The 25958-nt window shown below is 38.3% G+C and overlaps 1 protein-coding gene across 2 annotated transcripts in view; it reads left to right on the forward strand.

Moving 5' to 3' along the window:
• The first annotated feature begins 527 nt into the window (after window positions 1-527).
• The window catches only part of TENM1 (teneurin transmembrane protein 1), a 344996-nt gene continuing 319565 nt past the window's right edge, over window positions 528-25958 (forward strand). For both annotated transcript variants that reach the window (XM_040614729.1, XM_040614730.1), the window contains exon 1: window positions 528-887. The gene's annotated coding sequence lies outside the window, so the exon portion shown is untranslated. The remainder of the gene's footprint in view (window positions 888-25958) is intronic.

The following is a 25958-nucleotide window of genomic DNA, read 5'->3' on the forward strand; positions in this document are numbered from 1 at the left end:
AGCTCAGCTTGTGAGAGGAAAGCGGTTGAAGCACTCGATCGATAAATCAACAGCTCTCTCCCAAGCCTTGAGTCCCTCATCAGTCTAACTCCCTCGGCAAGGTAAGTTATTTAGGGGGAGGTACGCCGAGTTATTTCCAAAGGCAGAGGAGGGCCGGCGGGCCCCTTCCCCGCCGTGAGGCGGTAGCGCGAGCTGCCTGTCCCCGCGGGGCCGGGGCCGCTCCTCTCCCTCAGACGGGTGCAGCCGCCTCGCCTCCCTCCCCGGCTACTTCTCTGAACTCTGCCGAAAGGCTCCCGAGTGACGCCCGCCCGCCCGCCGCGGTGCCACCGCCGCCCGCGGAGCTGCCCCTCCCGCCGCCCTCGGCTCGCGCCCCCTCAGCGCCCGCTTGACAGCCCGCGGTGGCGGCCGGTGCGAGGCGACTTGAGGCGCGGCCGTCAGTAACGCGCCTGCGCAGATCTCCCGGGCATGCTCATTAACGGCGAAGGAGCCGAAACGGGGGGGAAAAAAAAAAAAAAAAAAGGGAAAAAAAAATCCACTGTGAGCGCGAGCGGCGCCGCTGCCACTACACCCGCCGGAGAGGAGCGGCGGCGGCAGCAGCGGCGGGGCGACGCCGAGCCCGGCCCCGCTTCCCCTCGGGTTTCTCGCAGCCTGACGCGCCGCCGCCGTTCGCTGCGGGTCGAGCCGCGGCAGCAGGAGCCGGCGCTGTCCCCTCCGCGGGGCGGAGGGGCCGGGGCGGGCGGCGGGGGAGCGGCAATGTGGATTTATACTCGCCCGCGCCGCAGCCGCCGGGGAGCGGGGCGCGGACACCGCACCTAGAGGCGATGGGAGCAGCCGTCGGTGGGGCTCAGCCGGGGCGCTGCTGAAAGTTCAGTCGGTGGCCGCGCTCGGTAAGTTTGCTGGGGAGGCGGCGGCGGCGCCGCGGGCTCCCCAACTTCGCCTCTCGCGGCGGGCGGCCAGGGGGTGCGCTGCCCCGCCGGGCACGGGAGCTGCTCTGCGAGGGGGGTGCGAGTGCCGCTGGGTGTGTACGTGCGCCTACATCCGCGCCGGGGGGCGGCGGAGCCCGGCCGGTGCCGGCAGACGCGCGGCTCCGCGCCGCTGTGCGGGCACCTGGCCCCGCCGCCGCAGGAGCCCGCTGCCGCCGCGCGCGTGGCGGGAGCTCGCACCGGCGCCCGGCGGAGATGCCGCGTACGTAGCAGCGGGGCTGAGGCACCAGCTCGCCTCACGCCTATAGGGGTCTCCTTCCCCCGCGGCTGCGGCGCGCTCGGGCGGGCTGGGCTGGCGCGGCGCGGGGCGCTGCGCTCACCCCGAGCGGCAGCTGCTCCGGCCCCGGCGGTGCCGCCGCTGAGGTGCAGCGGGTGCGCGGCTCTCCGCGGGGCGCGGCGGCGGGGAAAGGCGGGGCGCGCTGCAGGGGGGCGCCGCCCGCCCCCGCGGGGCGCCCCGGCGCGGCGCTGGGCTCCGGCTCCGCTCTGGCGTTGCGGGAGCGCCCGGGCCGCCCACGTGAAAAGCCGCATCCCCGGTGCGCGCAGAGGCGTGTGGCTCCGGCTGCGCCGGGGCAGCGGCACCGCGCTCTGCCCGCTGGCGGCTGGGGGCTGCCGGGCTCCTGCCCGCTGCTCGGGCGTAACCTGCTATATGTGTGTTCAGCGTGTTCTCCTCCGACCGGCCGCGGGATCTGGCAGCCTCTTGTTTTAGTGTATGTGGTCGTTGTACCGCTCTGCTGCTTTGAACTGTTTTTTTCCTCAATACCTTAACGCTGTAGCTCGTGACTGACGCTTTAGGCTTGGCTGATGAAAGCTCAGGCTGGCTATTGATACGATTGTGGTGCACAGCTTCTCCAGTATTAACTGCAGGCGCTTACTGTGTTAAATGTCAACACGTTTCCCTTAGCAGATGCGGGATTTACATGTTTTAATTCCCGAATCACAGGCAAGAACTTCTCCCACCCTCCCCTCCCGTCGTTCGCTTCCATATGCGCTGTCTTTTCGGACTGTATAATAACTATCTTGGCAACAGTCTTTCATTGATTGCGTTCATCGTATCCAAAGCCTGTAGATACCCATCTTGATTGTGCTGATGCTTCTGTGGTAATTAACGAGTCAGATACACTGTGCTATGGAAATAAATACTAGCTGTCCGTGTGGTGGGGCAAGCATCTTAAACATCTACTACATCTCCAAATGTTTTTGCAGTAACAAAACCCCACCACTTCTGGTGCCTGTATTTTAGCTGTTAATTGTGAAGTTTAACATAGAGCAATTTGATATTTCAAGTATGGAATTCCTGGTGTTGGAGAGAACACTTTGTGAATCACAAATTGCGAGATACACTGTAGCAGGAGAAGAGCTGTCCATCAGCAGGTGAGACCCAGCCCAATAGTTTTCCTTCTGTCCATAGTTTCTTCTCAAAGCTTATTTTATGCATGACCTGTAATGCTATGGGCTAATTTCAAAATACTTCTTTTCAGATGAAATACAGACTTGTTAATAAACTAACTGCTGTTTTCCCTGTGGATAATAGCATATATTGATAATATAAAATCATCAGAAGTTGTTAATGTGTTTTTAATGCAGCTGTGTGTTTTGGGGGTTTTGACTTGTTTCAGGAACTCCGATCTTTTAACAGCTTGGGGATTTAGGAGCTTTTGTGGGTGTTGCCTTTTTTGTTTTGTTTTGTTCTTGTTATATCATAGTTTTGTTTCAAGGAATGATTAGAAGCTTTCTGAATAACATGTTCCCAATAAGTTTTGTTCTACGAATGTCTAGTTTAAAAAAAAAAAAAAAACCTTAAGAAAACTGTTTCAAATGCTTAAGTAAAAATCTTTTCTTTTATAGAGAAGTGTTCCTTCCATTTGCCAAGTTTTAAATATTTAAGTGACATATGTAAGTAAAAAAATAGAAAATTCTTATTGAAAACAACTGCTAATGTGGGAATGCAAATTACTGCTCTTAACATCTCAAGTAGTCAGGTGTGGAAGTAAATGAACATATTGTATTGATGGCTTCTGTATAAAAAAGCCACTGAAATGTATTCAGAGTTCTATAAAAGCATTGTCATGTGAGAAAAGACATAGCAAAGGAAATCTATTATTACTCATTTGATGTGGCGTTGTAATTTAAAATGATAGTTTTAAAAACTGAAGAAATGAGACATGGTTTCTCACATATGTGCCCATAGTCACCTATGGAAACACGCAACATTTTTGCTCTGCAGTAATGGCTTAGGAATAGGTAAGTGTATGCTTTCTTCTTTTCATTGAGGTAAGAAATTCTGAGGAATGGCATTGATGTTAATTGGACCAGGCAGGACATTATGTCAATGTGATTCATGAGGTCTACATGACATGAATTTAATTTTAAAATTATCCTAATCTGAAAAATGTAAGAAGAATAATGTTGCTTAATTTATCATTATCTCAGCACTTTGATTATGGAGAACCAGTCCTCTCTGTTTGGTTCGGAATACTTTTTGTTCCCATTTTAGAGTGTGAGAGAAAGGTGTGTCCTTCCTTTTCTTCAGCCACAATGACTGACAGTATGTTTTGGTGACTGCAGTGGGGACTACAGCCTAAAATGTTTTAGAGACCAAGTATGAAATTGGTGACGGTGCTACATCTGAAATTCAGGAGTTTCTGATTCCTTGTCTGCTACTCGGTCATCTAGATTTGTCTGTTGATTACGTTTCACAGTTTCAGCACAACTGAGTTAATGTTCAATACCCTATAACTGTAAAAAACGTCAAGTCAAAGAGAGGTCAATTGCACTGGCTACCTCTTGCTAACATGTAATGTTCTGCCTCAGTGTTGCTGTGTAGTCAGTTCTTTGACAAATAAGGCTGAAAATATGTGGTAGTCTTGGTATTGTTATCTTTCTCTTAAACAGTCTCAGAGGTCTGAAAAAAAAAGGTATGCTATGACTATCCATTATGATTTATAGAAATATATATATACATGCATTAAAAACATGAATATTAGTAGGCTTTTCTAATAAGAACTTGTTTTTTTGTAAAACTTATTCCAGTAAAATATTGAGGATATCCAAAAACTCAACTCTGCAAAAACTTGCTAAATGTCCAGTGAACTAATATATACTGACAAAACAAGTCAGTTTCTTTCCTGCTGTATTTACTTTCTTAAGAAAATGTTTCTGAAAGTTGATTAAAAGATACTCAGCTATATCTTTGGGGGTTTTAAATACTGTTTCTCTACTACAAATTTGAACTTCAGTATATTATTGAAAATAAGTATTCCTTCTTTGTTTTCACTCTGTTGCACTGAGCTGTTTTATTTCTCTATTTAAAAGAATAAAATTCATATATATTTTATATTAATCACTTTGGCTGAAGCTACTGTGTGAGACTATTGTATTGTTTTCTACTTCCTAGTACAGAATTCTCATTTCTGAGTTTTAGAAAACAAGTAATATAAGACTGAAGGGAAAATTTCACTTCTAGTTAAATGTGTTGTCTATAAGTATATTGAAATTAAAATGACTGTATTGAATTGGGCTCAGCACTGGCTTGTTGCTTTGGAAGCCCTCACTCAGCAGTGTTTATTTTCTGTAGCCTTAATGAGCAATTACTGCACTCTTCCATTTCAGAGCCTCTTCTAAGTAGGCAGTGCTGCTTGTTCCGAATTACAGATGTCATTTTCTGGTTTGCCTGTAGGCTGTTGGAATTCTTGGTGTTTTGGTTTATTTGTTGTCCTGAATGCAGAGAGATGTTTACTAAGGATTGTGAGGAATCCGTAAACTTTTTTCTTTTTTTTTTTTTTTTTAAGATGAGGAATTTGGGGTTTTAGGTATAAAGTTCTGCTTTTAATACAGTGTGTCTGTCTGTCTTACTTGTACATGTCATTCTGCCTGTACTTCAGTCTTAAATGACAGACAACATTTTGATATATTTTAAAGAATTCTTATTTCCATTATTGAAATTTTGGGGGTTAGAACTGAAAAGAGTTGTAGCAAACAGTCCCTTCTGTAAGTCTGTTTCAGGGCTGTAGGTAGATTTGGAACACTATTTTGGATGACTCTTTTATGCAGTTGCTCTTGCATAATTTTCTACTCTAAGAGGTAATTGTTTTATGCATAATTTTGTTCATATGATGCTACATGGTGCTGGGGTTGCAAAGGAGTGTGTTTTGTAGCAATGCAACTTTGAAAATAAATTTACAAAAACCAGAGGTCTTTTGTGATTTAAGTGGGCATTAATGAAATACTGGCTGCAGGGTGTTCATGTATTGTATTTGCCTCATCCACCAAAGGGTTTTGTGTTGGGTCATATTAAGTACAGAAACTTAGTGAGAACAGAGTAATTTAGGGGTAAAGATTCTGAGATGACATAAATGAATGTGACTGCATTGACTTTGCTTGCAGTATTGTATCACTAATTTGACCACTGCTTTTAAGATACTGCAGTTAAATAATACCCTTGATTTAGTTTTTCTTCTGATAAATCAGGGTGTTAATTATTGTAAACTGAAGGGGGTTTTAATCTAATAGAAGAGCTTTAGGGAATGGGACTTCTCAAGTTCCACTCGTTTCCATGCCAATGGGTGGTGGGCTGTTGTGCTTGATAGAGGAGGACAGTCAACCACCTCCCAGGTTTTGATTCTCTGTGTTTCCTCTTACCATTGCCCTGAACCTATGGAAACTGCTTGCAAAAGATGGTAGCTGCTAACGGCTGAGTAGGGAGTACCATGGGGCTTTCATGTACTGATTGGAGAAGTAAGACTTTCTTGCTCTGGTTCTGTGGAATAAGAAAGATTCATGTTGCTTATCTGAAACTACACAGCTTTTTTCAAAAAGCAAGCAAGCTACTTTTTTTGTGACATGTGTTTTTGTTCTAGACGATACTTTCTTTTTCAGCTACTTTGATGTGTGATACAATTTTTCTGATTTAGCTGTGTGGCCCATTTTGTTTCTGAGTCCATTCTTACACAAGGCATTAGCCAACTACTGGACCAGAGAGGTGTCACTGGGAAAAAATAATGCAGAAGAAGCATTGCTTGTTGCGGACTTTCTGATGGTCTGGATACAAGCCTTCCTGCTTGTTCCTATAAGCCACCCTCAGCAGGATTATCTATTTCTTCATGCAAGTTTCCTCTTTCAAATTCTGTGTACTAACTATAGAGCCTTTTCCACCTCTGAAAGCCATACTGCTTTCCTACAGACAGGTACTTCTGGTGCCCTTTTATCACCAAATTATTTCTTGCTTCAAACTACTGCTGTGTTTTTCTGACTTTGTTCTCTGCCCCATTCATCAGGTTTTCTTGTTTCTTTTCAAATTCCTCTTACTTCTGCTTTAGCACAGCTCTTAGCCATTCCTGTTCACAATATTTGACAGCCGTGCTTACAGGTCTCAGTGTTTCATAACCACCTGATCGGTTTTATAAACCATAACAACTAAATACCCCTCACCTTCTATACATCCAGATTACAGATACACATATGAGCTGACTATAATTTCATTCCCTCAGTTTCTTCTCCAGCTCTTTCCTCAGAGCTCCCAATTCATCCAAAATTTTGTCTGCTTTTCTGTAGAGCTCGGTGTTGTTGTGTTGAGCCCTTCTGTTTCATGAAGTCCAGCAAATTGAAATCCACGCAGTTTTGCTTTCAGCTGCTTTTTCACAACTTTGATCTTAACCCATCACCCCTTATAGTCTCTCCCAGAGGTAAGCCTTTCTCCACCATCTCTTTCCTCTATGTTTTTATCCAGATCTGAATGTGGGAAGGAAATACCACCCTTACTGCATTTTTTTTTCCTGAGGAGGTGCCACATAGCAACTTCTCGTAACGTTTGGTCTGTGTTGAATTGAGAACTCTGTGGTTTTGTGAGCTTTAGTTTGTATTTCCTTTTCGTCCTCCTTTGTATTAGTACTTTGGCTCCTACAATCAAATCCTATCCCACCCCTGTAAAATACAAATCATTATCTTTGACACAAAGCCCACGCTGTGTCCTCAACTAGTAAAACAGCATTTAAATGTGTATCTTAATATGTTTTTGCTGTTTAAGTTTGTATTATTAACTGTTTTTAAAGTGACAAAGATCTGGTTGTAGGTTTAGTGCCTGGTATGGTTTCTTCTTTGTTCTTGTAAATAACTGCCTACCTATATTACAAAAGAGAAGCTCTATATAGTTGAAATTTGCACCTAGATCTTTCCTAGTCTAGGACAAGATGGACTTTACAAGATGTAGGCTAGCTACTTTTATCATCAAAGGTGTCCGGTATTTTTGTACAAAATAGAATTTTGGTCATTGAAGATTTTAGGTTAATACATAGCAACTGTCTTGGATGCAGCATATCTGCAGAATTTATTCTGTGTCTTGTAAAAGGTGCCTCTTGTATTTGTCCAAATGATTTGGTGTCCACAGTGGTGGTGTTCCTTATCATATCACATATGTTTGCTGGAACATGAGAGCTAGCCTCTGTTACAATATAATTATAGCATTAGAACATTTGGAATTTTATCAACCCATAAGCAGTACTGTGGATTTCCATAAATTCCATTCATTTCAGTAATTCAGAGTCACCATGGACTACACGTCTTAAAAGAGTGCAAGAGTAAATCTTAGTAGTAAGAGACTATTTCGGTTATTAAAGAATCAGAAGATGCAGCATGTGAAGATGAGTGTGGGAGCTTTACTGTTGCCACTGTCTGTTGTTTGAACCTTGCAGTACTGTTTGAGAATTAAGATTTTGGTGATGCTTATTAAATAGTGTTAATTAAGAGGAAATGGGCCAGTTTCTCATAGGTGTAAATAGGTGTATTTCCACTGATGTGGCATATGTCACTATAGGCTGTATTTCCACCTATATGGAAATATGCCACTGGTTTAATCAGTGAAGTCATACCAAGTGGTTCAGCAGAGGATTTGATCTTGATTTGCTTGCATAACTAACGGTTTGAGCAGGGAGTGAGTGGGAAGGGGTAAGATGTCTTTCATCTGTGAACTTCAGTAAATGCAGATGGATAGCCATGCAATTTTATTGTGTAACTAAAACAGATCTCTACAGATATACTGGAGGGAGGAGTTAATATGAACATATAATATGAACATATGAACTATAATTTTATTGTACAACCTTTTAATGTTTCATTAACACACTTGAAGTTACGTTGTCTTTGGAAATGTTAAATTGGCTGCTTAGATTAAGAGACCTTTAAGTCTATAAAGCGCAGTAACTTTACTTATGGTCAGCAGCTTTAGCAATCACCATAAAATAAACCAATTATTTTGATTTTAACAGACTAAGCTGTCAGTTGATAAGTAGTCAATAGTAAGAAGAAATTGCATTTTAATATTGCTCATATTCAGTTCATAATATTTTTGTAGTTGATTACGAGTTACAAAATTGAATTTTGGAGTCACAAAGCATATATGAGCTGTATTGAACTGCTCTGAGCAATTCATACTAAGCTTTCTGGAGTAACAGCTACAGACCATGAGAAATTGTTTTATATGTTGATGTTACCATTCCCAAATGCAAACCTGTAATGTACATGGGAGATTACCATAAATTACTGTACTGTTATTTTGAGACTTCATTTAGATAATATATCAACAAGGTCAGTGATATTAGCAGTTGAGTTATGTTAGGTTTTTTGATTGGTAATTTGCTTTTTTTTTTATGGTAAGCATGGAAGCTTCAGGGTCTTTTGATTTTATGGTGGCTTTTTATTTTTTCAATAAAAAGTGTATTTGTATGAATAGGGTAGAAACGAAATAAGACTTGTCTTACATACTTAACTGCAGGTATGAGAAATAACTGTTCAGTCCATATGGTGGAACTAGGGAAAGATGCCCTGTTTTCTCTTTTTGTTTGTTTTTGTTTTGTGTGCTTTGTCACTGATGTCTTCTCTTATAGAATGCAAGTGTGGGCCATCTTTAAAGATGCAATGGAGAGAGACAGATGGATTTGACATCCTATGCTCAGTGCCATCTTTTTATCTTAGAATTGGGAATAGAACCAAAACCAGGAATGATCTGAAGTTTATTTCATGAGCGAATTAAGAAGAAGTTGGGACTGAGAGACACTACATAGTGATGTAAAATGAAAAATTGTGAATAATTGTTTCAAATTTCTCTTAGCCCATTTTAAAAGGAAAAACATTGTTTTAACATGAAGAAAGAATGAAACGAATTCCCAAATTTACACATTTTTTTTATTAGTGCTAAATTGTATATAGTGATGAAACTGTTGAGCTGAAAGATTGCCCAGCTCAGACTCCCAGCTATTTTGTGATAGCGCACACTACAGCTTTGAAACGAATCTCCTAGGTATTAATATATGTGTTTTATTCTTAGTACAAAATGTATTTACTATCTTTATATGTATGTACACAAGCTGTTACCACATCTAATGTGTGGTAACCCGTGTGTGGTAATCTAATGGAACTGTAGCAAGCTATAGCTTGTAAATCAGCATCACAACAATTATCTTCAAGTAAATGTTTCTAAGCTTCTGGGGACCTAACTAGCTGAAGCCAATCATAGAAGACTTAGGAAGTGGATGTATTATAATCCTGAAATATTTTTAAATTACTTAGTTATTGCTGTGAAATTTTTGATTATTATAGTAAAAAAAACCCCACCCCGTGCTTCTTATGTGGTACTATTTTTTTTTTTGCTGTGCAACTGAAATGTTGAGAGTTAATTCTGTTTAATTTTTTTTACGTCTACTTTTTTATTTTGAATTATTGCCCTTGAAATAATGAATAAGTGAAAATGTTTGTTTTCATGAGAGCAAAAAGACTTTAGTATAGTTTTGCTTTCTCTCTAAAGGCCCAGTCCCAATTCCAGTGATTCAAGTTACAGGATTTTCTGCTTTTGAAAATAGTGAAAATAGCATGAAGTCAGACTGTAGTTTAGCAAAGGTTGGTGTAAGCAATTTTACATTTACAGAACAGCCACTGTTCTGTTTATTTTCTTTACAGTTTTAAAGCAGTAAATGCATAAATTACTGAAATACTTTCGCAGCTTTTATGTGGGTTAAGAAAAGGAGATGCAGTATTTGCTTTGCCACCTTTGCTTTGCTCGCCTTTGCTATATTAAATGCCATTGGTATTACCATAATGTACATTTAATAAATTTTAAAACCTCTTTGAGCAACAAAAAAAGCACCAGAAATGTAACTTTAGTGGAAATTGAAATATTAATATCAGTGATACAGGGTTAATTGAATGTCAGGAAAAAATACCATCCAGAGGATGAAAATGCTAACTCCTTTATTTGTAACTTCTACATTGAGAGTGAGTTCAAGGTGTTTTGAAAGCTGAAATGAGTCCTAAAATGTGGGTAAAATGCATCCTAAAAATGTAGCTTTTAACTGTTGATGTTACATTTGAACAGAAAATCTAAAGCACTTTCTTGAGTAATAATGAAAAGAGGCATAGAAATTAATCTCCCTAACAAGTCCCTAAGGGGGAAAAAAAAAAAAAAGACAGATGACTTTGTGAAGAGCATTCTGGTGTGCTAGGAGATGAGGCATTTCTCATTGTCCTGTTGCTGAGTAGTCTTAATTTACTTTACCTGGAGTAAGTTTTGATACTTCTTTCCTTATTTTCTTGAGTCAAAGATGTTTGAATATGCCTGCCCTTTTCCGCAGAATGGGCACATTAGTTGAGTGCTGTTATTTCCAGTCTAGCTGCATTTGGATTGTATGTTAGTATGTAACTGGTATTTTTGAAGTTTCTCTGTTAAAGCTCCAGTTAGACTGAAAAAGAGGAAATGATTTTCCCTCCATGCTGCCAAAACCAGTTCACTTAATGATAGCACTAAAGCCTTGTTTGTTCTGTGGCTTGATCCTGAAGCTTCTATATTGCACTGAACTTGTTTCCGTTTTTCTTGAACGGAATGAAACTCAGAAATTAATGGATAGTTAGATTCATCACCTGGGAATAAGGATGGGATTAAATTTGAAGAACTTACATGTAGAAGACTTACATATTCTTGGTTCTGAATGTGGAACTTACATGTTGGATTTCTTGAGTTTGTTTGATTGGGTATTGAGCAGAGCAGCTTCTGGAGTCCTGTTATGTATTAGCCATGTAACTCTTTCTGCTTTACAGGCTTAGAAATGTATCTAGAAATGCTAGATGTATGGAAATCAAGTGATACTGGTAGTCATCTTGTGTGCGTATATATATACGCACATGCTGTTACACTAAACTTAGACTTTGTGCTTAAATTAATAAAAATAATCAAGGTCCAAGAAATAAAGTAGACAGTTATTTTGTGTCATAATTCTCAAAAGACAAATACTGGAATGCAGATGTCTATGTTTCTGATCTAAAAATTTGTTTTAAGTTTTCAGCATCCAGAACTTTTCACAGACATAAGACTGTATTGTATTTTATCATCACTTATTACTACTGTGCCATAAATCATCAAGCCAATACAAATAGAGCCCTTGAAGTTTTAGTCATTCCAGTCCCATTCTTAATGAGTAACAGTTGACATTTCAGTAAACATCATCATGATGGATGCTAAATGTACTGTCTCTTGTTATCAGATGGAGACAAGTTAAGTTCTCATGTTTAAAAGAAATTACTCAAGGTCGAATACAGGAATAATGCAAAAGAAATTTGTATTGCCTGCTCCTCCTCCACATGTGTTTTTGTTTGTAGATAAGTACAAGATATTAAATCTTTCTAATGTGGACCTAGTCTTAAAAACAAAACAAAACTAAAAAACAACAACAAAACAACAAACACAAGCTGTGGGCAAGTGTTTGCAAGCTTTTATTTCATCATAACAATTGCTGTCAATGTGCAAGGTATTTACAGGGTGAGCTAATATCTGAGGATAATGACCAAGAACGCAGCTGTGTCAGTCAGCCAGAAATGTCTAGCACCTTTGTTAGAACTTAAAAATTTTGAACCATTTCTGCATAACTAACATGGCATTAATATGATACAGCAAAAAGGGATAGTCTGTGAAGCATAAACAATTCTAGCACGATATAATGGTGGACTTCATACCAGAACATGAGAAGCAGCAGTAAATCAAAACCGCGACTCTTCATATTTTAGTAATGTTTTTACCTTATTGATTGGAAATGCAATGTAAATAATTCTCACACTTTTAGGGTAACAGGTCTTTTTCTCTGCTTATCATCTTGCTGATCAATGGTCAGATTTAGAAATAATAAATTATGTCTCTTGACATCTGTTTGGAATAGATTGCTTAAATAGTGTGTGTTCAGCTTTTTTGTTTTGCTTTGCCTTTTTAACAGTGGGGATTACCACACACCTAAGGGATAAGTATAAAGCTTTAGATTAAATCACAAACACAATGTAAATACATCAAAACATTCTGCTAGCGTAAGCACCATATCAGTTAAAAATACTGCATTAAAAGAATGTTAAGGATCTGGCTTGTACTCCTAAATGGAGCTATTGAGAGCCCAATCTTTTGTATGCAAGGACATGGTTGTGGTACTAGGGTACCCTTAGTAGTTGTCTGTCTTTCCAAATAAAACCAAATATTAAATTATCTAGATTTTTTTTCCCCCTTTTAGTTGTATGCTATGTCTGCACTTTTCTATATGTGAAAATGAAGATTGTACCTTTCTGGAGGAGTTTAAAATCAAGGCTGAATGCTTAGGATGCATCATCTATGTGTAAAAATTAACCCAAACTGGCTACATCCTCAAAAGGAAAAGCCTCAACCAAGTAGCATTCCTCTATTGCATGTTATAATACATTATGTAAAATCTACTGTGGCCCTTTCTCCCAAGAGTTTGTAAGCCAGTTGAAAAAAACAAGGGAAATGCTGATGAGTTTGAAGGAGTGAAGATCATGGAATGCAGTCAAAGGGAAAATGCTCTTAGAAGAGCATCACTGTTTGGAATCTGCAGAGACCATTACATATTTCTTTTAGTGTGACAGTATGATAATAGAGGAAAGCTGAGGATTCAAGGCTTCAGGTTGTGCATTGTTTAGGGAAGTTCTGGAGAGAAAAGTAAGGTGAGAAATGAATTGGAAAGGAAGGAAGCCAGCTGCATTTGTAGGCCTGTACAGAACTGAACAGTGATTTGAAAATGGTGCAGAAGGTAGAGAAGTAAGGTAGAGCAGAACATAGCTGCGTGACTAAAGCAGAAAAGTAGAAAGTAGAAAAGGCATGTGGATTTTGCTGCAGTGTTCCAAGTAGGCTGCAGCAGGCAGATACATGCTGCTGGTTTCCTGATGTCACTTGATAGAAAAGGGCTTTTGGCAGATCTGAACAATTCTAGATTTGCCTTGACTGATGTAATCGCTGAATTTCTTGTTTAAATATTTGTAGAACCACTGAAACCAGGACATGTGTACATACTTTCCTACTAGCTCTGAGCTTGCATTACATTTCAATGTGGTCTTTTATAATTAACTTTTTGTATATTTTATTTTTATGTAAATCTCATGGTAAGATTCATGGCAACAAGGTCAGCAAAACCTTAAACTTGACAGTTTTTCTGGAGCTAACATTAAATTATGATATCCATTGACAAATCAACTCTGAATCATTCCAGCTTGAAGTTGTGCTTGTCTTTGTTCTCTTCTTTAGGTGGTTTCACCTTGTCTTGGATTTTCCACTTGCATTTAGATGTCACTAAATCTTGTAGGTTTTAAGCAACTTTTTTGTTCTGAGAAATGCTAGGAAACTTCAGGACAAAAGGGAAAGTGCAGGGGTTTAATTTTTTCTTCTTTTGTTCACTGGAATCTCATTAGTGTATGTGTACATGTATGTGCTTAAGTATTTTGTGAAAAATCCTAGTAACTTCACAACTGGGGGGTAGTTAGGAAAGTTTTTTCCAGTTTTCCACCAGAAAGGAAAGCAATCTCCTTGGGCTGAAAAGATGGCTCATCTGCATGCTCTCTGCTTCAGGTTGTCTTCTGTAGAACAAGGCTTGAGATTTCCCAGGTCTCTTTGTTGTGTCCTGTTAGAGTGAAAACTGCAAAGGTATGCTGGACACCTTATCCATCCTAATCCTGACCACCAAGATCGTTGTGATTTCTAAGGGGAAACTGTTTTGCTGTGTGCAGGGTTATTTTTTCTTTTAAATGAACTGTGACCTGCTCCACAGATTTCATGTGAAGAGCATGAGAGAGCTGAAGGAGGGCAGCAAATCTGTTACCAACTTTCTGCGTTATTATTTGGAGCAAGAGTTCATGGGTGACTGATGGTAGTCCTCAGAAAACCTGTATTAATGGGAATTTTATGAGTGACAAACTTTGAAATTAAATTAGTAGTGGAAATGAAGGAGTTTTCCAATAGAGCCACACTGCAGTAAATCTGTTTATTTACTATAAACTGATACCCAGAAAGAGCTTAAATACTCATTTCCTACACTGAGGATGAGCAAGATCAATTCAAGGCTATCACGCCCTGTATTTGTAGACAGCTCATTGTAATTAAGAAATAAACCTCGAAGTTGTTCTCTCGATTTTTCTCTGATGCCTTGCCTGGGGGTCAGAAATGTGTTCTTGATGCCTGCTGTCTACAGGCACTAGAAGACTTAAATAGTATTGTGCCTATTAACAGAAGTTTGTTGTTTGCATTTGTGCAAAATTCCCCTCCAAAGCTGATTTAGTGTTCCAGCACAAAAGGGCTATGGGATTACAAGACTGTTAATAGATGAGAAGATGACTATATGTACCATGAAGATGATTATGACCACAGGAAACTTGTATCAAAATTGCTTTACAACATAATGGTATAGTATGGAAACTTTTAAAAGGTTATTTCCTTAAACTGTTAACAAAACTTGTCTTCTGTTACGGTTTCAGCTCCCAGGGACAAAAACTGAAGTGTGGTGTCTGCTTTGTCTGCAGAATAAAACAGGAGCTCTTCTCCTAATCATTATCCTGGGAGCTGAGCATCCTGTTACATTTGGGTAAAAATGCATGCTTAATTACTGATGGGAAAACAGAACTGGCTCTACCATAGTGAATCAAATAGAGCTCTCTGTTAAGTAGTACTTATTAAAAACTGTGACCATTTAAAGGAATTACTATTTTAGCCCTTTTAAATGTTTTGATGCTTTTCCTTACACAGGATGAGATTTGTATATTAAAAGAGGAGGACAGGAAAGGACACTGTTTCGGAACGATTATGTTTCTGGGGAAGCGTAGAGCTAAAATTGGACAGTAGATGAGCTGTATAGGCCTAAGGGACGATGATAACAGAATTAGTAGAAATAAAGATTGTTATTTCCTGCTTGCTGAAATAACTCATCTGTTTTGGGGAATATGTAGATGATACTCCCTGAAGTACAATTTATTCTGTCCTATTTCTGAGCATTCCCAGATTATATCCTAATTCACTTTTACCCTTCTGGTAAACATAGTTAATGGGGGAAATAAACCAGCACTGTTTTATCTGCCTCTGCTGCTTGGTCTTGGAGGTCTGTGGGGGATGTTCCACCTGCCTCTGAAGGCACATTGTCCTCTCTGCAGCACTGCAGGACCATCCTTTCCTCTTCTCTCCAGTTCCACCCTCCTCTCACACCCACCAGTGTTGCTTGGGAAGATCCCTGAAGTCCTCTTAAGTGGATAGCTAGCACTGGCAGAGTAAAGTAGGTCTAAATAAAGAGTCATCGGGCAGATTTTTCTGGCTGAACAGGAGTGAATTCTGAGGTTGCTGGATTGTAGAGCATCATCAGGTGCATGTTGCACCTTCATATATAGGCAACTGTGCACTGCTTTGGTTTTTGTCCTTCTAGTTTTCAAAGCAGTAAAGCTTATTTAAGGCTATACTCAGTCGGTGATTTTTCTGTTACATTGAATCTTTGTTTATAAACAGAGCGAAAGAAACATAAATGCTCTTTAGAAGTTTTAAGCTCTTGGGGCAAGATGTCAACCTTTCCAAGGAGATTGTGGGTGGAAGGGGATTTATTTTTAGAACCAAAAATTTGCATTGCCAAGTAGACATCCAGTTCTGCATTTTTTAGTTATGACTAAAAGACTAAAGATATCCTTTTTTAATTCTTTCTCTTGACATTTTATGAACAGCTTCAATGAAGTTCTTTGCTACAGGCAAATAGTTCAACAGTTTTACGTGAGTAAGGGGATAGTATCAGGTTCAGAGGTAGGATTTTCCATACCAGATCAAAAAAATAGATGATCTAGTTCAGTGTAGTGCTTCTAGACTGCAGTTATCTAACAGCGGTGACAGAAACTCATAAAAAAGAAATGTTGTTTTGGCTTAGATACCTTTCAGTTGATGGTAGAGATAGTGGCAGACTCAGGAGGGCTCAGTTTAGTATACAAGTCCTGTTGTTAATATACCTCTGATCTGAGGAAAGATATATATATAAATATGTATATTTGGAGAAGGTTAATGAGCATTTATTTAAATGATAAATCTAAGGATAGATATCATTAGCTAAAGAATGTAATTCTCCTGGAGATGAGTGCTTTTTAATGAATGACATACAAGATGACAATTGTCAATTTTAATTCTGGATACTGTAGACTTGCTGGAATTTTATCTCACTGAAAAATTAGGTTAAGTAAAATCAATTCATTCCTCCTTTGTGGTCATATAGACAAAAAACTTGCAAAGGATGTCAGATAAAAATTGTTTCCATAGTAAAGTGTTCTAAGCTGTTTGTAGAATGAATGAAAGGAACTTAGGAATAAGTGGTTCTGAATATTAAAATTAAAAAAAGACTTGGAGTTTGGTTGCTGCACAACATTTCACTTTTTATTCAAGATGCCTAATGGAACTGAAGCCATAATTTCTAAAGAAAAGGTGAGTAACTGGTATTTAAAGCCCCTTAACAAATTTTGAAGGTAAGTCTTATCTGCATAGTTCTTAATGCAGTGGACTTTCAGCCCCTTTTCTTACATGTAAGAATGTTGATATATCTTTCAGGTTTGGTTAAGAGGAAAAAATAAGTATTTGTAGCCTTCAGCCACAGAGCAGTAACTCGTCGGGAGTTATACTAAGCAAATAGCCATTAATTTGTGCAGGCCTTAGTAACACGTTTGTTCCTTACATGATGTGCAACGTACTGCAACTCACAGTTCTCACATCTGTGTAAATTAAAAAAAAAGGCATTGAAATAACCATCTTTAGAACTATTTCAGAGAACTTTTGTTTTGCGTTTTGAGGGCCACTGACACAACTCCCATTATCTTTATTCAGCACCTAATATTTTGCACGCTACTCAGAAAATACTTTTTGCCAAAACTTACACTTAATGTTACTGAGTATTTACTACTTCAGCAGATGAAGTATCGAGCAGGAAGTGCTGGTTGCATACCTGTGTGGTTATCAACAGAATTTGCTGTTGTTTCCTGACATATTATTTTGACTCTTTATGAAATTATTCATATTAAAAGGATGAATTGCTAATTCCTGTGTTTTATGCATTACTGGTGTTTGCAATTCTGAGACTTGCCCTGCTACCTCCCCCTACTGTTTGCAAGAAATACTCCATTATTTGTCTCTTCTGGCACTACTATTATTATTTGCAAATCTTGTAGATGTGATTCCTTTTTAATTGCTACTTATTAGAGAGCTATATTGCCTTATTATCAATAATATTTTGCATTTCCATCTGTGGCAACTTTTCTTTGATAAGCTCAATGTTCTTGATAAATGCTAATGAGTTGTTGGAGTACTTAGAATTTGAATTGAATGCCAGTCATAATTATGCGCAAGTTACTTATCAAAGAGCTAAGACACCAAGAGGTTAATGGGAGTTAAGCACCTATGGACCTTAAAAATAAACTGTTTCTAAATGCCTTGTTCAAGATTTTCAGAGAATTCTAGGAAAGACTTCAGATATAACTCATATCTTTTTAGTCATGGGCTAACCTTTCTATTAAGAGAAAGGTTTCTCAGTGCAAGATCAGGGAGGTCTGTAAAAGTTCTTTCTTGTTCTTTCTCATTTGTAAAGAAGTTTGTATTTCAGTATTCAAATAGCATATCCATAGGCACTGAACATACTGCTATTAAGTGGTGAAAATTAGTGATCATAAAGTGAAACTGTGTGTACTTTGATATACTTAATGTGAGTACTATAGCTGGCATTAGTACTGAATCAAGTGTAGTATTACTGTGAAATGATTGATATGTTGCTTTTATAACAACCTAACAGCTGAAGTGATTTTTCAGCATCATTTGTAAATGGATAGAGACTTTATTTTCAGTTGTCATAATATTCCACTTTAAAATAAATGTACCACCCGACAATGATAAATGTAATTTGTACTCTTTTTGAATCAGCTTGGTACTACTTTTATGTATTGCTTGTGGTCTGAGCTCCATCATAAAAATGAACTTTTACTTGCTTTATACTTTGCCTTTTTAGTTTGGAAACATTTGTGTTGAACAGTAAAGTTTATTCATTGCTAGTTACAGTGTGTAAGAATAACCAATGCCAAATTATATTGGGTGCCTGATTTCTAATAGTATATTTTGTGTTATGTTGAGTTACAGTTATCACTAAGAACCATTAGGTGTAAATCAGTAAACATGAAAAGAAATCTAGACGCTTTAGCTTTGGGCTCTGTAACTCTGAAATGTTACCCAAGGTATTTGCCTGGTATCCTTCTAAATTGATGCATAGGCAAACTAGCTCAAAAGACACTTAGGACTAGCACAGATCATCAAAGGTTGACGTCAATTTCTTTGTTCAATCTACAGTGGCAGGTTTTTAGTGACATCTTTCTAACCGCAGAGAGGCCAGTATAGTTGTTGCTTTGAAAGTCACCTCTTGGACTTGACACTGTGAGCGGAGAGCAACTTCATATCTAGAAAAAGAAGGCAAAGCTGTCAAGGCTAGGAAGGAGAGAACAGCAGCGCTGCAGTTGGCCTGGCTGGCCTGGTGGGATGGAAGGCAACTGCTACAGACAAGGTGCTTCATAAGAGACGGCATACACTTCTCCACACCAAATAACTGAGGATTTAGGAATTACAATTTTCCCACAAGGTATATTTGTTTCTTATTACTTTATTTTCCTCTGCTGTCTTTGCTGTATAAATTACTGTGATTAGATAGTAGATATTTGGGTGACTTGGAAGGAAAGAGTTTTTACTTTTCCTGTTCCCTCACCCAAACCAAATTTTTTTGATTCTTTCTCTAGAGATAATCTAGTCCACAGTCTGTTCTGAGCCTGTCTTTATCAACCCTAAAGGCTTAAATTTTAGCAAAAGGGTGTTCTTCACATGGGCTTTCATTCCTATTTCCTGATTTTAGTGGAGAAAGAATATACCATAACAGATTTATTTTAAGCTGAAAATAAAATAAAGTTTGATGTACATCTTAAATGTAAGTAGTACTTTTTCCTAAAGCAGAGAAAGGATTTATTTTCATGAGGCTAAGCATGTTTAAAAGGATAATTTGTTTTTTAAACTTCTGTTACCACTTGCATGTTACAACTGAAATGTAGGAACACAAATGCAAATTGGTAAATTTGTTACAATGTTAGTAAAGAAGTAAATATTTGGTTCTGTTTTCTGGCTGACTTTTGGGGAGAGGCACTGGCTGACTTCTAATTAGCAAAAGCCCTCCTACAGCACCATGAAAGGTATTCTCAGTCTTTATCAGCTTTTAATTTTGCATTATGCAAGTAACAATGGCCTATTTTCTCATTAGCCTTCTGCTTGTTTGCTTATAAGCATCTCTTAGCTCATATTCCTTTCCATTTTGTGTGAGCAATAATACTCCTTTTCTACAAGGAGATTACTAGTACTTTTTCCACGCTTGGTGTTTGTTTTGATTTTTGTTTCATAAATTAGTTCAAGGCAAGATTAACTTCATCATGAGCCTCCCAATGTTGTTGGTTTTTTCTACCTACGCTGTAAAAATTAAGAGAAGTTTTATGACTGTTTCATGGATGGAAGTATTAGGATTTTGTATGGTGATTCCTGTTTTCTTTGTGCACATATGTTAGATGTATGGCTGCCAAGATTTTTAGTTACTACTTAGTCTAGTACTATAGCTGTAGCAGACCTTAATGGCGATTATAGTTTGTATTTTAGTCTTTGAGTCAGGGAAAATATTTGTATACAATGGTCTGATGAAAAGCAAATTCTCCAAAATCTATTTTCCTTCAATACTGCAAGCAGCTGCTTTTGTTCGGTTGCTATTTTCAGGAGTTTTTCTTCCACGGCACTGGATTTCCCGTATGGAGAGTTCTTATGCATGAATAAATACACATGTATGCTCATTCACATACCTGCGTACACACACAAGTAGGGTGCAGATAAGGATGGGTCAGGTTGGACAGGGCTCTGAGCCACCTGATCTAGTTGAAGATCCCTGCTTGTTGCGGGGGGGTTAGCCTAGATGGCCTTTAAAGGTTTCTTCCAACCCAAACTGTTCTGTGATTCTTTTTTTTTTTTAAACAGTTATCTGCATTTAAGTATTTTATGTCAAAGCTGATGAAAAAAATATTGGTGGAACAGTACTTTTTTTTTTTTTATTATTTAAAAAAAAACAAACCCGAACCCTATTTCATAACTAGCATAATCCCACAGTATGAATAAAATATTAGTAAATGACCAAATGAAATTCCAGTGCTGTTTCTTACCGTTTGTGTAGAACACTTGAGAAGGACTGGAAATCGGGCAGTAGTATTGTAACTACTCCTTAAGTACACTTTCAGCTCTGTCTTGGAGCTCTTGTTAAGTGAAACACCCTAATATGCAAATTCAGTCTTGAATGGATGAGTTACGTTATAATGTATTTAATTTTGTCTTTAAAATTGAGCTTATTGAAAAGTTGTAAATATGGTACTGTACAAGACACTAATACTCTAGCAGTTTTAGAGGGAGATTTGGAATTGTTTGCTTTTTGAGAGGAAAATACTGTGACAGCTGTGCTTAAACATGTTTTATGTGCTTAAAACCTTTAAAGGCAGAGTTAATTGAGAAAAAAAACAAGAGATGCCCTAAAACAGCAGTTGGAAATGAATTCAGAGGAAGCAGAGACAGCTCTTTGAAGCTTTAAACACGTAAATCAAATATTGCCCCATCTCAGAACTTTTTAGGTTTTCCTGTAATTATTTGGGAATTCCAAATTTAATAGCTTTATTCTTCTAAAAGTAGGCAGGCTCTGTGTATGCAGACTTGTATACATGTGGTGCTTTAAAGCCTTTCAAGTGTTTGTGTATGAAATGAATCATATTAAAATTACAGCTTTAAGAGAACTCCAATTCACTTTCCACCCCTCATCCCCCAACCTCCAATCTGACAAAATGTGCACTATTTAAGCACCTTGTCCTTTGTCAATATTTGCAGCTGCCCTTAAAGTGACAAACCAAGAGTAACAGATGATCATTTGTCTCTGGTGAATTCTTCTTCTCTGTTGGGGTGGAGGGGGGATCGTTTCATTAATAGAAACAGCAAAAAATGTGCTTCACTTGCCATAAAATGCTTGGTATTTCTGGACCCTGTACTAAAAAGCTCTGTGTCTGCTTCCTCTGCGTTAGTTTTCAGCTTTTGTTTTAGTCTGCTCTAGGTTTCTTTTTCTGACTGTCTTGAAAAGCAGTATCGCAGTCCATGTTTATGCAGAGGAGAGACTCACGAAACCTGTATCACCCCTCTGTAATTGGTGTTAAGACCTGGTAATTGCTTCATTTTGTAGATATCTTCCCACATAGTCTGAATTCTTTCTTCCATTGATCTTGAATCTGCTTTGTCCATTGGGTTTTTTTATTGAAGTTTGTAATTTGACTTTGTATGAAAAGACCAGTGGTGAGTCTTGAGCACTATCCAGAAAGCTGGAATGAAAGGAAAATGAATTCCAGAAGTCTCAGACTTTGAAGAATCAATTTTCTTTACCCTTTCAGTGAAAAACATAATCGGTGTTCACTTTACCATAAAATCCTAATATTCTAGCCTTTTCTTTTGTAATTCGATAATTAAAATTAAATCTGTATAATCATATATTACCAAGACAATTCATGAATGGTCTGGTTTGAGTGTAATATCTGGGGATCAGGAGTTAAGGTGGTGTCTTTTCTTCACTGGTGATTATCAGGAGTGCAGTGTGGACAGTACAAGAGCATGTCTGAAACCCACAAGCCTTCGGAGAATTTGTCACATACACCAAATAATTTGTCTCTATTCTGACTCTTCTTGTATATGTCTTGGGATGTTTTCCTTTTTTTTTTTTCACCATTCATTTTCATACCATTATTACATTTGTATTATAGATGGGGACATTGCCGAGTCAGTCTGTTTCTCAACTGGTAAATAGTTTCTTCAGCAGCTTGTGACATCTTGCTTGTGGCCATGTGGAAAGCTCGGTTTGTGCACCATGTCTATGAAAAATAGAGCACATTGTAATGAAAATTGAGTTTCTTTCTTCGTCATTTCATGTAGTGGATCACAATGCGGCTTGTAGGATAAAGTAAGCCATGATTTCTGGCCTGAAGCTCTGGCATCTCTTAGATTTGCAGGTGGCCGAAGTCTTGTGAAGAAGCAATGGTTGCTTTTGATGCAAGAGTATAATTTCAATGAAATCCTGCTGGTTTAAACATGAATAGCTGAAATGCATCTGTAAAACCCATTCTTGAATATAAGACATCCTGTTTTCTTATCCAATGCAGAATTTTTCTTCTACCTGTCAGCTACAGCTGGACTATGCAAACTAGAAAAACCTTTCAGAATATTTGAAAATGTAAGTCAACAACCTGGAGGAATAGATGTTTGAGCGAGACCATCTCAGCAAGTATAAATACACTGAGGTGTAAGAAACTATATACCAGATAATTGTGATGAACCTTATTAGAACTAATATGCAAGTAAGATAATTTGTGTGTATATAACTATCAGGTCTGCTGGACTAAAATATTTATTATCAATTCAGTGTTTCCAGCAAAAAAATAATTTCACAAGAAAATTTCAATTTTATTTCTCTTGGATGCTATCCTAAAAAGGCTTGAACAATACCCGGATACATACATATATATAATTTTTTTTTTCTGTACTGTGATATGTGAACATATGATCCTATGAACACAGAATTTTTTTTTTTAATGTTTAAATCAAGAATATTAGATACCATGTAGATCCTGATGGAAATTGACTGAAGAACAAAAATGTTTTGTTGCATTTATTAAAGACTCTGCAATTTTTTCCTTTTCTTTAGACTCATCAAACTCAACATGTTGTAAGCCTAAGAAACAAGGGTGTGTGGTCTAGAGAAACTAAGAATCAGGGTAGCGTACTGCATGGATGGTCTTAAAGATGTAGTAAATGTAATTGGTGGTTCAATGGCGTTTATATGGTACAGTGTCAAATTTTGTTTAATTACCTTCTTTTTCTTTCACATTGAAGGGAATCATGGGAAAGAAGTTTAAACATGAGTAATTTAGTTTATAATTGGTTTTTACATGTGTTTGTATATACATACACATTTACGTATATATGTTTCTTTGGAAGCATATTTCACATGAAGATTGCTATGTATATATTTTTCTAGTATCCTTTTGAAATCAGTAGGTGGTACTTTTTTGAGAGTAAGGGCTGCGTACTGTGTTAAGCATGACAGTTGCTTAGTTGTTTGTAGGTTCAGGTCTTGAAGCAGAACTACTAAATATAGGTTAACCAATCTTTAAAATCTGTTTTCTCTAAAGAGAGAAGAAATAAAGGTGATTTCCTGAAGGTTGTGTCTTATCCGCTGTTAGAGCTGATATGCCAGATCTTTTCTCTATGATCTTTTTTTCATCATGAAAATACCCTGGAGCTGTCAGAGTTTCTTCCTGTAGTCTCCAGGGTATCCTTGCTCTTTTGTTCTTTATCTCTCTCGGCCCTGACTTGCCATATGTGACGGTAGTTTTTGTGGCTAGTCTGAATGTATGTGCTTGACAAACTGGCCGAAGATAAGAGGAAGGTATAGAATACTCGACTGCTTTCTCCCAGTGAGAACACTGGTTAGATTTGTCTTATATTCAATTCTGGGCACCTGATTGTATAATTTCAGCTTCAGACCTTTGAATAATTTTAACCGAATTTAGCTCAATAATCTTTGATAATCATGGGACAGAGATAAGGGAGGACTGGGAGTGATGGATTAATGCACTCATGCAAGTCTCATTTATTTGCGTAAATTATTACCTTGATTTAATGTCTGATAAGCACAGGAGGAATATCTGATGGCTCATATGAATGACAGACCTTTAAATACAAAATGTGAATGCTCATGGGAAAAGAATAACGAAAATTTGTTTGGGGGATGACATGATGTGTTCATTTTCTTTCTTTGTTGTAAGCTAAGCTCTGTGGAGATTGAGTCGTCATCAAAAAATACTATTTGCAGTTAGTTCTACTAAGCACTAATAGGGATATGTATATTTTCCATTGATGAAGGTATTAAATTTTCTCAATCAAGTTACATTGAGGAGAAAAGTGCAGCTTTCCTTTTAAGGAGTTTGCACATGCAATAAACTATTAGGTTTTACTGAGTGTCTTAATTTTACTGGTTTAGGTTTTAAAGTTCTTTATACCTGTTCCAGTTTCAAAAGTCACTGATGTGATACCAGTGAGACACTGTGGTTTTTTTCTCCATCTGGCGCTATCCTTTGGGCAGCTTAAGGCAAAGCTTTTGGCATGTCTGCCTAGGCCATTTTGTCTTTTTTGTGGGTACCTCCTTTTTCTATTTAAAAATATAGAAATATAGAATTTATTTAAATCTATTTTTAAAAATAGAAATGAAAAATAGGAAAAAAACCCATAAAATCTAAAAAAATCAGTTTACTGTGTTTATTTTTTTAATTATTAATTCACTTTATTTGGTGTAATTTTGCTATCCAGTTGTTGAAAAGCTTGTAAAAATATATATGTATTGAGAATCTTAAATTAATTTCTATATTATTTCTGGGTTTTTATTTATGTGAGTATATCTGGATAATTATCAGTTAGTGTGTATAACTAGTTTTTTTGGCGTATCTACAGCAGATGAGTTAATTCTTAGTAATTCCAGATAAATTAACTGTTTTCATCCTCACTGTGGAAATGTGACCTTTACCTTGAATAATTATTCCTTCCACTTGTAGCAAAACCTGACTATTACATACATTTCTGTGTATGTTTGAGTGTAATACAGACACATGCATCACCTTATTGGCTCAAAATTGTACTGTAGTTCCAGATTAATGAAGTAGTTGACGAAGTGAGAGGTCTTTAGTGCTCTAATTTAGGAAGAGTTGTAATTAGCTAGGCCTATAATAAACTTAAGTAGTCCCAGACTATCTTCTATTTTATTGTGTTTCAAATGAACTGTAAAGTACTAAAATAAATACCACCCCTCACTTCGTCAAATTAATTGCTCCTAGATTATAATGAAAATACTGGTATTAAATGAACATATTGCAGCCCTGCTTGGTATTGGTGGTATTGGGAGGGAAGAGGTCAGAAATTAACGCGTTTCACCAGTGTCACAAAGTTGATGGTTTCCTTTGGAGGCACTTGGGACCCTGCTGTGCCCTTGTGTTCCCTTGGCTGTGAGGAGGGGAGGCTCAGCCTGGAGAGGAGTGCCCCGTGAACTCTAGCTTTTTTTTCTCAAGACTGGGCTGCATGGGGGATGAATCTGCAAGATGAGATTTGCAGACTGACGTGATCAGAGCGCTCCGGTGATGGGGAGTTACCAGCAGATAACTAGTAAAGGTTCAGGTTTTAATGGAAGACTTTGTAAAATTTGGTGCTTTGTGTTGTTGCAACTAGTTTCCTAACAAAACGTAGCTTAGTTCCATTCCTTAGAGAATGACATTATTCTAGATTAAATATGATAATAATTTTAATAGGAGGAGGGATCAAATCACTGTCTGAAGCCTTGCAGCTATACAGAAGCTTTATCTGCTTTTTTGATTGTTTACTCAGTGCTACAGCTCCCTAAATTTAGTGTATTAGGTTGAAGAGCTTCAGAGAAACTACCAAATGCTTTTGAAATGCATGAGCTCCCGACTGCAGAGCTGCAGAACAGGAACACACAGCTGCCGAGCAGATGATGTGCCAGTTCTGTTATG

Source organism: Falco naumanni, chromosome 14 (assembly GCF_017639655.2).
Source record: "Falco naumanni isolate bFalNau1 chromosome 14, bFalNau1.pat, whole genome shotgun sequence".
Lineage (NCBI taxonomy): Eukaryota > Metazoa > Chordata > Aves > Falconiformes > Falconidae > Falco > Falco naumanni.